Source organism: Bidens hawaiensis, unplaced genomic scaffold, assembly GCF_021521415.1.
Source record: "Bidens hawaiensis isolate Kalapana, Puna unplaced genomic scaffold, B.hawaiensis_p1.1 tig00001269_1, whole genome shotgun sequence".
NCBI lineage: Eukaryota > Viridiplantae > Streptophyta > Magnoliopsida > Asterales > Asteraceae > Bidens > Bidens hawaiensis.
The window spans coordinates 4,007,214-4,020,653 of NW_027491072.1; positions in this window are offsets into that span (position 1 = coordinate 4,007,214).

Consider the following 13,440-nt stretch of genomic DNA (forward strand, 5'->3'; position numbering starts at 1 on the left):
CAAGGTGTGCTCGGAGAGTGTCCTCGAGCATACTTTACTTAGAATATATTCTCTTTCGGAAAATACATATTCTCTTCAAGTAAGCTTCATTCCTCTTGACTTGTTCAAACTTTGCTCGAATAAGTCCATCGAGCAAGCTCATTCTTCTTGATGTCTTTTACTTTTCTTATTCAGCAATCTTTATCATGCTCGGATGTAAATCTTGCTCGGTAACTGAACTGTGCTCGAAGTCTTTGCTTTGATTCACGTGACATCCTCTTATTGCATCCATGCTCGTCTCCATGTGCTCGATCATCCTGTGCTCGTAACACTTGGCTGGAACTTGTATGATCAAGCTGTTTGCTCGATTGGCAATCCATGCTCAATAGAAGAATACCCTTGCTCGTTGAAGTGTACCTTGCTCGAAGCCTTCAACACTTAGAAGAATCAACCATTTAAGGTTCAGAACCTTGCTCGAAGTAGTAAAAACCATGCTCGATCGTCTGGGCTTGCTCGTATTCCATACTTAGCCGTTTCTGAGAAGGTTGAGAAGATTCCAATCTTCCTTATTAAGAAATCCGACCCAACAATCTCCCCCCTAGATTGGAACAAGCTCAGATGCACCAAAACATACCTGCACAGAGTTACACATGTATCAGATTTCTAGATAAATCATTTAAGAATGTGTCATTTCATTACATAATTGGAATTTTGCCACATAGGCATTACACATTAAATTTTTACAACTCAAACAAAATACAAAGATAAACAGAATTAAAAATCAATCATCCATTAGCTCCATTCAGTTATCTTCTTCCTCTGTTCTTGTCTTCAGCCCTTTCTTTCAATTTCTTCACATATGCAGCTCTTTGCTTCAGCATGTCAAGTTCAGAGGAGTCAGAGGCATCACTTGGGATTCTTGCATCAATCAAATCTTGTAAATCTTGTGGATGCATATAATGCAGATCACCATCCTCCCTTATGACTGCAATAGGTATCCTTGACTCATTTCTCAAAGTGGTCGAATCATCATTTTGATTGTACGTTATGTATGTGATTCTTCCAAATTGTTGCACTCTTGAGTTGGGTTCCTTCATCACTTCTCTCGTAGCCAAGCACTCTTTTAAGGTCTTCCTTTTCTGATGAGAGCTGCTTGCTAGAGTTCTTTGTTTCTTTGATTTAGAGAGGGAAAGCTCGGATATGTGAACTTCACTTATTCTCTTCCTCCTCTTCTCTTTTTCTGCTTGACTCCTGATCTCTCTCTTCTTTTGCTGCAGAAATGGGAATCCCTTTTCTGCTTGATCCTTTAAAAACTTTGAGAGATCATTCCTCTGTTGACCAGATGGTTGACTTCTTACTTGATTGTCATATAAATTCAGCTCAGCCATCTTGGTCAGTTGTTCTTCTGAAAAGTTTCTCAAATCATCTCTGAATATGATGAGATGTTCTGTTTCATCTTCAGTCACAACCCTTAATGTCTTTGATCTTTTGTCAAAATAGAGTGTGGGCAAATTCAAGTTTCTTTGCTGCACAGGCCTCACACTCTCTGACCTATGGGTTCCACTTGAGCTCCCCTTTTCAACTTTCTTAATCTTATCAAGACCCTCTTCAACATACCATCTCTTTATCTTTTCATCTGTTTGTACCAACAACTTTGACATTCTTACTCCCCTTTTGTGGAGAGCACCCATCATTTCAGCACGTACCTCCTCTTCAACTCTCCTCCTTTCCTCCTGTAATTTTCTTTGGGTTTCAAGATACAGTTTCTGCTCTCTATTATATATCTTCATTAATTTTTCAAGAGGCATGTTTTAAAACTGTTCTTCTGACACACCCTTTTCCATCACAATTCTTTTTAACAACTCTACCCTCTGAGGGTCCTCAAACCACTTCTTTAATTCTTGATTTTTCTTTTCAGCTTCATCCTTTTCCCTTTGTAACCTCATTTTCAATTCCTGCTCTCTTTCAAATTTTTCTTGACTTTCTTGATCTTTGTGAGAGTCTTTAATTTGTTGAATTTTTCTTTTCAAATCTCCATGAGAAAGATTTATCAAGAAGTTGTAGCTGTAGCCATACAACTGAAGGAATTTGATATCCTTGTGTTTGGCTTTCAAAGATTCATAATATTCTTCATTTTTCTGTTTCCTTTCAGTCTTCTTCAATTTTCCTCATCTTCATTTTCCTTTTCGGCTCTCTTCAATTTTTCTTCATTTTCACTTTCACCATCCAATTCAATTTCTTCTTCAAGGTCATGAAGAGCCTCAATCATTGTATCATCAGTTTGTTTGGATTGATCTCTTCTACCTTCTTCAAGTTTGTCTAACCTCAATTTGTACACCATTTTCTTCACAGATTTTTGTCTTTTGGGTTTTGGTGTCTCAATCTCAGTTATGTCTTTTCTTTTTAAACTTGATTGAGTTGGAGTGGATGTATCAAGCTGCTCCACTTCTGTTTCTGGTTCTTCAATAATTATCTCCTCATCCACAGACTCGGATTCTTCAATAACATCTTCATTTCTATGGGTCTCTTCAGTTTCTTCGGTGACCTCTTGAATGATGGGTTCACTTGGTTCAACATGTTCTTTAGGTCTTGATTCTCCTTTGCTCAGATTTATAAATTATAATTGAGCCTTTCTTGCTGCCATCACAATCTCTGGATGATGTCTCTCTGGATTATTCAGAATCAGTGTAAGATCCTTCAATATAATCAACTTAACCATAGTGCTTGCTGAGACTTCAATGGTTTCATCTTCTTCATGAATAACTGGTCCCAACCCAAGTTCTTGTTCTTTTTCAAGATTTTCAGGTTCAGTCACTGATTGTTCTGGTTCATTGGTTGTTGGCTCTTCAGTCTCAATTGTTGTAGGTTCTGCAGCCGTTTCTTGATCATTATTCAGACATTCATTGAAGGCATCAATTGTAGCCTTGATTGCTGCATCAACTTCCCTTAACCTCCTCTCATCTTCTTCATCTTTGTCTTTCATGTTTATCAATGCTTCAATTACCTCTTGAGGAATTTCCTCCGCTTCTTCCACCATTTGTTCCCTCTCCAGAGCTTCCAGCTCTTCATTCATTAAATTAATTGCAGTCTTTACAGACTCAGCTTCAGCTACATCCGGATCAACAACATTTTCTTTAAACAAGATATCTTATGATTGGACTGGGTGCTTAGGCAGGGGATGTAGATCATCTTCAGTCATTGCAACCCCTTTGCCTTTTGCTTTTCTTTTTAAACTTTCTTCCTCAGTTTCTTTATCTTCCATATACTCCCCCCCTCAACTTCTGACTCATCATCATATAGCTGATTGATCATGTTTAGTGCATCAGATGGTCCAACCTCCTATTCAACATTAATATTCTCCCACTTTTTTGTTGCTTTTGAGGTCTTCTCAACCTCAGACTGACCCTCAAGGGTTTGAATTTTCAGTAAAGCCTCCTTCAGTGCAGCTTCCAATGCCGAGTTCTTTGTAGCCAAAATGGCATTTTTCTCTCTTAACATTATGTTCTCAAACTCCAGTTTGGCATTTTCACATACAATATCATAGAGATTTGGAGTTGATGGTGAGGTTTCAACAGTTGGTTTTGAAACTGGGTCAGTGGATGGTTCAGATTGAGCGGTAGGGTCATGAAAAGTGGAGTCTTGCATTGGTGAAGTAGGAATAGGTTCAACAAGCACATCTTCATCCATAGGCTCAGTTAACTCACCCTGTTCATGAATATCATTAGTAACCCCCTCATCTTCAGCTTGTTGAATCAACGGTCTCTCATCACAACCAATCAACATTTCAGGACCACCATCATCACCATCATCATTATCATTATCATCAGTATCATCCTCTTCAATATCATCACCATTATCATCTTCCTCATCACTATTACCGGGGGTCCTTGGAACATCAATCGCACCCAGTGCAGGTAGGAGTAACCATGTGAGTACATCCCAGTCATCATTTTCAATGAACTTACTTTGAGCATCCTTCATCCGTTTGCATATATTTGAGTCTTGCAATTTCAAAATCTGCCCTGTCCTCTGAAATTCTGGTAAGTCTCTGTTTATTAAGATCTGCAGAAAACGTGGGTACATTAAGAATCTTTGAGTGAGTGGCCTTTCAGCATTTGAAATCAACCCTTGAAAGATGAGTCTCGAAATATTGAAGGGTTGCTGGTAAAGAATTGCGACTGTGAGTGTCCCTAGCTCTCTACTCAACAAAGTCCAAGTCCCTCTCCGAGGAGATAAGGACTGGATGACACGATGAATCAAAAACCTGTATAATAAAGGAAAACTTCCTTTTTGAAACTGACCCTCCTTTACTCCTCCCTGATAGCCCATTGTTTGTTGAAATACTCTTAGTAACCTGGGGACGCAGTAAGATAGTTGAGCCACAAAATTGTCATCAAGGTTCAGTGCAGCTCTGATTGATGGCTCTGTTATCTCAATTTCATGAATTAGTATTGACGCCTCAATTCTTTCCCCATTGACATCATTCACATATGTTGCAGACCCCCAAAAATCCGTAATATGATTCTTGTATATTGTGGGGTCATTGGTTAAAGCCACCCGTAGATTGGAGTTTCTCAAAAAATTTATCATTGGCTCTAACTCTCTGTTGTCATCATCTATCTCTAACCAAGCACTCATATTGTGCCGCTTTTCAAATTTGAACACCATCAGTTCTGTAAAAACAATAAGAGTTGTCAGTACACAAATTTGCAGAAACTAATATATGAGAAGAGATAGATGATTAATGGCGTCTTCAATTAACCTGTTCCGTAGTAATATGCGTACCTGCAAAACAAGTAAACAGTTAGTCAGTTTGTTCAATTTGAAACCCTAATTTCAAAAGCGGTGCGATGATTATCGAACTGCAATCTCTTACCGAAGTCGAAAGAGAGCTAATGTCAATTATCAAAGTGAAATTGAGTGTAAAAGATCAGCGAGCAAGAGGACTACAGGACGAGCAAGAGGGCGATAGCACGAGCAAGAGGGTTTTCGTTTAGGTTTAATTAGAGAAGTGTGAAAAACTTTCTAAGTCCCCTTTTTATACCTAACGAGTTGGTGGTATAGTACTTTGTTTTGTCGTCTAGCAGACGACAATAGTCATTTAATTTCAAATTCACATTTACTACCCTTGCTCGAGTATACAGCCAAAATAAAGGCTGGGTCCCCCTATACACAATGCTTGCTCGAGTATACTTAAAAATCAGTTCCCTATGCTCGAGATGCATTTCTGTGTGCTCAAAGAACATTGTGCTCGAATACCTTAAATAAAACTAAGTCATTACATTTCCCATACTCGAGCACAGTAATCTGGTACCCTAATGTGCTCGAAACACTAAATAATCACCTAGCACATACTTTGCTCGAAACACTTAGATGTTTCCTATCATTCAGTTGTCATGCTCTTAGACTTGAAATCATACTTATGCACTCATGGTCGAAGATACTTTGTAAAACAACAAAGTATATCTTCGTGCTCGAAGATCAAAGATAACAAAACACATCAAAAGCAAGCTTGAAGTACAGTCTAATGGTATATGGACATGTAATCGAAACACAAATAAAGAAGTGGTAGTATGATTTCATCAGTCAAAGATTGTCATACAAAGCATTCATACATACAATAAAGATCAGCCACCTCCGGGAGAGCTCATCCCTGAGGCGGCGGCTCTCTCATAGAGATAAAACCCTAGATCCTACTCAAAAATACTTCGAACAAACACAAATAACAGTGGTGAAATCAAAATCATTTGCCTAGAAGTTAAGACAAAAAACACACTCAAACTTTGCAATAATTACGATTACAAGTTAATGAAATCATTCTGTTTGCTCAAGCTTGGGTTTGAGGTGAACAAGAGATCAAAATCCAGTTTAAAAGTTTATGTCATTTCATTGGAAAGATCTCAACATGGGATCAGATTGTCCAATAACTGTTACACCACTTCATTTTCAGCCTTATTATGATTTAAGTCAGGCTGACAGTATGTGTAAATTCTTAGCACGATTCTCATGACGTTTGTGATATATTTAAGGTTCAATTAGTTGCTTGAGTTAGAATGGTCACACTTTAGACTTTAGTTGATCCTTATCTCTTCTCAAAGCTTATTTAGCTTTCTCCTAAACACCCCGAATTGACGTCGACCCCCTGATGCGTTGGTAAAAATTTTTTTTTAATTTTTCGAGCAGTTTATTTAATAATAAGATATTTAGTTATCAGACCATAAGGTTGAACGTTGGACTTACAAGCCATCCGGACTTACATGCCTTTCATTCAGAGTGTTTAGGACTTATTTGAATGCCCCACTCTTGTAGTTCTGATTGTGCCCCTTAAGGTCATGATATATTTATTTATCATTAATGATTTTGAAGCATATTTTATTTTCTTTTTCACTCTTTTTCATTTGCTTCATTTTCTGTTTATGAACTTTCAAATATATATATATATATATATATATATATATATATATATATATATATATATGTAGCTATTTAGTAGCTTCTCATAATTTGATAAACTGTTTTTGGTAGACCAAAGCATCAACAGGCTCGTGTATGATTGAATAATTGCCTTTCTGCCTATCATTCGGAGAGATGTGCAAGGAAACATACCTTAGTTTTCAAATGAATCACCACATCAAACTTAGCATGATTATTGTATTTGTATCACATAGTTCACTGCACTCATGAGAAGAAGCTACACAAATTGTCAGTTTACTGGACAGAAATCTTTTAAGCCTATAATCCATGAGTTAGGTGATTAGACAATATACTATCATTTCCCATATTAGTTGGATTCAATCTCCACCTTAATAACAATATTAATTTCTGAATATGAACTTGGATAATATTATCATCTCTCTTGTTTGATCACCAAAACAGTGATGCTTATCATAAAACATGTTACATTTTCAAAATCATTTATTTGATAGGTCATTTTTAAGGTTAGATTCTGAAAATAGTATAATCTTGTAGTCACATTTGACAAGCAGACACTTCACAAGTGTCACACACATAATACTCACATCGCACATTTCAATCAGCAAAGCACACAATAAAGTGGAGCATGGTTAGAAATCCATCGAGCATACTCGGAAGTCTGTAGCAACCTTAAGATGTATCATTACAGAGTTTGTGTTGGACAGAGTTGTACATTGTGATCGAGCAAGAAACTTGTGTTCGGATTACTTAGAAAGTTTTCCATAGTCCATGTCCATGCTCGAACATCAAAACATATCATTTTGTGCTCGAAATATGGTTTGTTTGTGCTCGAAAAACAACAGACACACCATAAGTACAGAACCATGCTTGGAATACTTAGAAAAGTTTTCCAAAGCAAGTCTGTGCTCGAGCAACTAACATCTGTGCTCGAATGAGTTAGAATTGTCATGAGAAGCCTATGCTTGTGCTCGAAGAGCAATAAGCACAACATCGAGCACAGATTCATGCTCGAAGTACTTAGAATCATAAAAATTTATCATGCAAGCACAGATCAAAGTACTAACAGCTGTAAATATCAGATTTAACAGAAATTCGACATACACACATTCACAAACATGAATATGACACCCAGAATAGTCACACACATGATGAAGGCAAACAGAAAATTCAGATTAGCACAACTATCAATCATGCAAACATTCACAGTGAGAAACATGGATCATCAGTAAGCACCTCACTTAAGCACACATCCTAAATCATACTTCATTAGCATTAATCATTCGTAGACATTTTAACAGAAAATGAAATCTGGTCTTATCTAAAGGCTTGGTGAAAAAATCAGCCAAATTATCAGATATATCTACCCTCTTCATTTCTATAAGCCCTTTTTCCTGACAATCCCTAATGAAATGATGTCTAATTTCAATGTGCTTAGTTTTCGAATGTTGAACTGGATTCTTAACAATGAACATAGCAGCCGTATTATCAATTAAAATAATACAGCAGTTGGTTTTGAATCCACAGAACCTGTGCACAGCAGGCAGATGCAGCAATGTACTCCGCTTCAGCAGTAGAGATTGACACTGTGGTTTGCTTATTGCATTGCCATGACACCAATCTGTTTCCAAGAAAATGACATCCTCCTGAGGTTGATTTTCGACTCATGTTGCATCCATCATAATCACTGTCAGTGTAAGCCATCAAATCAAAGGAAGAGTTCTTTGGATACCAAATTCCCAGTTCTGGTTTTCCTCTCAAGTATCTGAATATTCTTTTAACTGCTAGCATATGTGACACCTTTGGATTAGCTTGAAACCTTGCACAAACACACACAACAAACATAATATCTGGCCTAGATGCTGTAAGATACATCAATGATCCTATCTTGAACCTATATTCATGCTAATCAACTGGCTCCCCCTTTTCATCAGGTACCATTTTCTCATGTGTGTCCATTGGTGTTGACACTGTCTTGAAGTCTTGACACTTGAACTTGGTGAGAATCTCTTGAACATATTTTGATTGATTAATGAAAATTCCATCTGGCTTCTGTTGCACTTGCAATCCAAGGAAGAAATTGATTTCTCCCATTGAACTCATTTGGTATTTGGACTTCATCACTTGCTCAAATTCTTTGCACATTTGTTCATTTGTTGACCCAAAAACGATATCATCCACATATACTTGTAGCAGTAGCAGATCCTTTCCTCTCCTTTTGTAAAACAAAGTCTTGTCTATGGCTCCTCTACAGAAACCATGTTCTAACAGATGGTTAGACAGCTCATCATACCAGGCTCTTGGTGCCTGATGTAATCCATACAATGCCTTGCTGAGCTTGTAGACTTTGTTTGGATGAATTGGATCTTCAAATCCAGGAGGTTGAGTGACATACACTTCTTCATCTATCTTTCCATTCAGAAATGCAGATTTTACATCAAGCTGATAGACTTTAATGTTCATTGATGCTGCATATGCTAGAAAAATCCTAATAGCCTCTAGTCTTGCAACAGGAGCAAATACCTCTTCCAAATCTACTCCTTCTTCTTGTAAACATCCTAGAGCTACCAATCTAGCTTTGTTCTTTATCACTATCCCCCTTTCATCCTTTTTGTTTCTGAAGACCCATTTTGTACCAATTGCATACCTTCCTCTGGGCTTATCCACCAAGTCCCACACATGTAAGTCTCTGAACTGAGCTAATTCCTCCTGCATAGCTTCCACCCAGCTATTGTCCTTCAAAGCTTGATTGATGTTCTTTGGTTCAACTTGGGATAGGAAACAGGTATACAGGCAGATATTTGCTTTTTCAGATGCACTTCTGGTAACTCTTTCATATAGATCTCCAATAATGTTCTCTGCAGGATGATTTCTTTCATTTGAGGTACTTTGTACAACTGGAGGTACACACACTTCTGCTTCTAGATTTGACAAATTTAACTCAACATATTCATCTTCAGATGTGACTTGAGTCTCAGTAGAAGTTTGAACAAGAATGAGTTCTGATGTAGATGCCTCATTTCCTCCTAGCTGCAATGAGTCAAACAGAGATTGTAATTTACACATTTCTTCAGTTTGAGAAGGTTGTTGACTTTGGATGAGTTCACTTTCAATAACACTTGGACCTTCATTTGAGATTTCAACTTCAGGCTCTTGTCCAACTCTCTCTAGATCATCTTCTCCTTGGATAGTACCTCTAAAGGTAAATCCATTTGCTTCAGACGCAACTGAGGTCCATAGTTTGTCCAGATCAACTTGCTTTGCTTTTCCTTTTCTTCAAAGATGAGTCTGTACATACTATCATCCATGTCTTCACTGTAGATTTTAAATGATTTGATCATTTTCTCAAGATCAAATAACCATTTAGGACCATCAGTATTGTTGAACTGGTTTTCATTGAAGATAATGTCTGACGATTCAATCACTACCATGTGCTATTTCACATAGACTCTATAAGCTTTTGAGTGAGATGAGTAGCCCACAAAGAAACATTCCAGTGATTTGGACTGGAATTTATTCAAGTAATCCTTTGTGTTCAAGAGTGAGCATTTGCATCCAAAAGGCTTCAAGAACTTCACATAAGGTTTTCTCTTGTAGAGAATTTCATATGGTGTCTTGTTTTGAGCCTTGTTGAGTAGAACCCTGTTCTGCACATAACATACAGTGGTTATTGCTTCTGCCCAGAAAGTAACAGGCAGGTTGGCATCAGCAATCATGGTCCTTGCAGCTTCAATTAAAGTTCTATTTCTCCTTTCTGCAACACCATTTTGTTCAGGGGTTCTAGGAGCACTATACTGCTGGAAAATACCCTTAGAAGTGCAGAATTCACTCATAGTCTCATTCTTGAATTCTAACCCATTATCACTTCTAATCACTTTCACTCTCTTCTCAAGTTGATTTTCCATCTTCAAAACATAAGCCTTGAGTAACTCTGGAGTCTCATCCTTGCTTCCCATGAAAAATACCCATGTAAACCTTGAAAAATCATCAGTTATTACTAGGCAGTATCTTTTCTTTCCAACACTTGGAACACTCACTGTACCAAACAAGTCCATGTGAAGTAGTTCCAAAACCTCATCAATTGTGTTCAGCAGTTTGCTCTTGTGTGAGGATTTGTGTTGTTTTCCTTTAAGGCAAGATGTGCATTTGTCTTCCAGCTTGAACTCTCTTGTGGGAAGACCAACAACATGTTCACCTTTCACTAGCTTGTTTATGTTCTTCAAATTTACATGACACATCTTCCTATGCCATAAAACAGATTCATTCTCAGTTGCCTTTGATACAAAGCATGAACCACCTCTTGAAGTTGCAGTATTCATTCTCAGTTCATAGAGATTGCCATTTCTTGGAGCCATCATCATAATCATTTCTGTTGGTATCACAAACTCTGGCTTCAAAATCAGGCAATGTTCATCATTAAAGACAACCTTATATCCTTTGTCACAAACTTGAGAAATGCTCAGCAGATTATACTATTGTCCTTCAACATGTAGAACATTCTCAAAGGATACTTTTCCATTCGTGAGTGTTCCCTTGCCAACAATTTTTCCTCCATTTTCATCACTCCCAAATGCAACTGGTCCCTCATACTTCTTCACATAATCTATTAATGCAGACTTGTCGCATGTCATGTGCCTTGAACATCCACTGTCCATATACCATAAATCATTTTTGCTCACTGATCCTGCACACACACAGAAGAAATCAGTTTGATTCTGAGTTACAAACTCCATCAGTTTGTAATTCAGAGAAAGTGGAGGATGTATCAGAAGTTGGAATTGGAACTGGTGGTGGATCTTCATACACAACTTCACACTCATCATCAGTGTCTAATTCTGATCCAATGTGCACTGCAGACACTGTAAAGCCTCCATCAACTTCCTCCATCACCTTATCCTTCCCACCTTCTACTTCCTTCTTTACTTTCCGCTGATATCCTCTTAGTTCAAATCCTTGTTTTAACAGAAACTTCTCATCACCATTAAGAACACCTGATCTCTTCTTAGCCTTTTCTTCATTTGGAGATCTTCTGTTCTTGTTTGTTGTTTTCAGGATTCTATCATCTTCTTTAAGCTTCAAATTTGCTTTGAGTCTTTGTTCCAACACAAACTGATAGTTCTTCTCTTCAGATGGATTTTTTATTCCCTTCAAGTATCTCTCATACATTTCTTTGTAGCTTTTCATATCATAGCCACTAACCACATCTGGAATTTCAGAACTATCCTCAAGAATCCAGCAAGAGTCAGTGTGATGCCCATATGCATCACATTTTGTGCAGAACACTTTAGCAAAGTTTCCCAAATCCTCAAGAAGTTTCTTGTCCTTGATCTTGTCACTTGGTTTAGGGAAGTCAAACCCTAAATATGTTTTTGAGTACAAAGTGTTGGAAAAGTCCATCTTGATTGGCTTGCTGAGATCAATTGGTTGGGAACATTTTTCGTTAACAAAAACAATCTTCTTCAGCTTAGATGGCAATTGTGAAGAACTTTCATCTTGTTCTTTTGAACATCTTCTTCTTGGAGCATAGTCCACATCACCCACTTCAAATAATTCATAATTAGAGAAAACTGGGTAGATAGGTGGACGACTTTGATCATAAGAGAATTTGCTTTGTGTTTCTGTTCTCTTCTTGATGGCTGGTGGTGATCTAGCACATATATCAAATGGAACATGCTCTCTTCTCATTTTCTCATGATGCTCTCTCACCTTTGATGTCATAGGTGGCAGAAGAGGAATTTTGTCACCTTTCTTCTTCTTTGCTCCTTTCTTCTTCTTCCTCTTTGATAACTGAGAGCTTCCACAGCTACAATTGCTTTCTTCACTGGAGTATTCACTCCACTTCTTTTTCTCTCCTTGAAGCTGTTCATCCACCACAGTTTCTTGCTTGTCAGCCTTTTTCATTACAAATTCTCCTTTCTGATCTACCATCACATCATCATATTGCTTGATAAATTCTGGCTTATCATCAAACACATTTTTGAACTGTTTGAGATACTCATTTCTGCTCTCTTTATCAACTTTCAATGGGTAACTATCACAGAACGGGGGTGGAACCTTCTTGTACTTCTCTTCTTCAGTCATCTTTTCAACATCCCCAACAATGTTTCCATTAGAGACTAGGTTTTTTAAAAACTCAATTTCAATCAACAAATCAGCATTCTTGAGTTTCTCTTCAGCAGACATCTTCTTCAGTCCTTCTATCTCAATTCTCATTCTGGATTGAGCTTGATATGTTACCATGCAATCATCCTCCAAACCTTTGATTTGACTTTCATATGTAGCCTCACTTTCAGCATACACATTTAGAAAGACATCCTTCCTACCACATTCAGTTTTTCATTTTCCAACCTCCTGATTTAATTCTTCAATTTTAGCAAGAAGATCAGAAATAGAAGTATCAGAATATACCTGAGTGTTTGAAGATTCAGCCTTCTCATTAATTTTGGCCATGAATGCAACATTTGCTCTTTCCATCTCAGCAGCATGATTACTCCAGTCAAACTCTCCATCCTGAGCCACCCTTGCAACGGCCACATTCCCTTGATCTCTTTGCTGGTTCACACCATTTTGAGATAGTCTAATTTGATTTGTATGAACCTGCATTTTATTAGTTCTCTGAGGTTGAAATGTTTGTTGCTGGGTTCTATTATGATTTTGATAGGGATTTGATTGGGCATTTGAGTCCTTTGCTGCTGAAAGTTCTGATTCTGATTCTGATAGAACTGACTTTGATTGAGTTGATTTCCAAACTGTCTTGGCATGTTGCACTCTCTTGCAAAGTGTCCAGGTTGTTGACAGTTATAACAGATGACCTTAGATTTGTCAAATCCAATTCTTTCATTTGGTCCATTGAAACTACTTCTTCCTGTTCTGTTATACAACCTTTTACTTCTTACTGCCAACATGGTCGCTTGCCATTTGATGTCCATATCTTCTAAATCATCAGCATCAATTTGTTCTAAGTCTTCTTGCACGATGCTTGTGTTTATCAGATTCTTGGCCACAAAGGCATGATAAGACTCAGTGAAC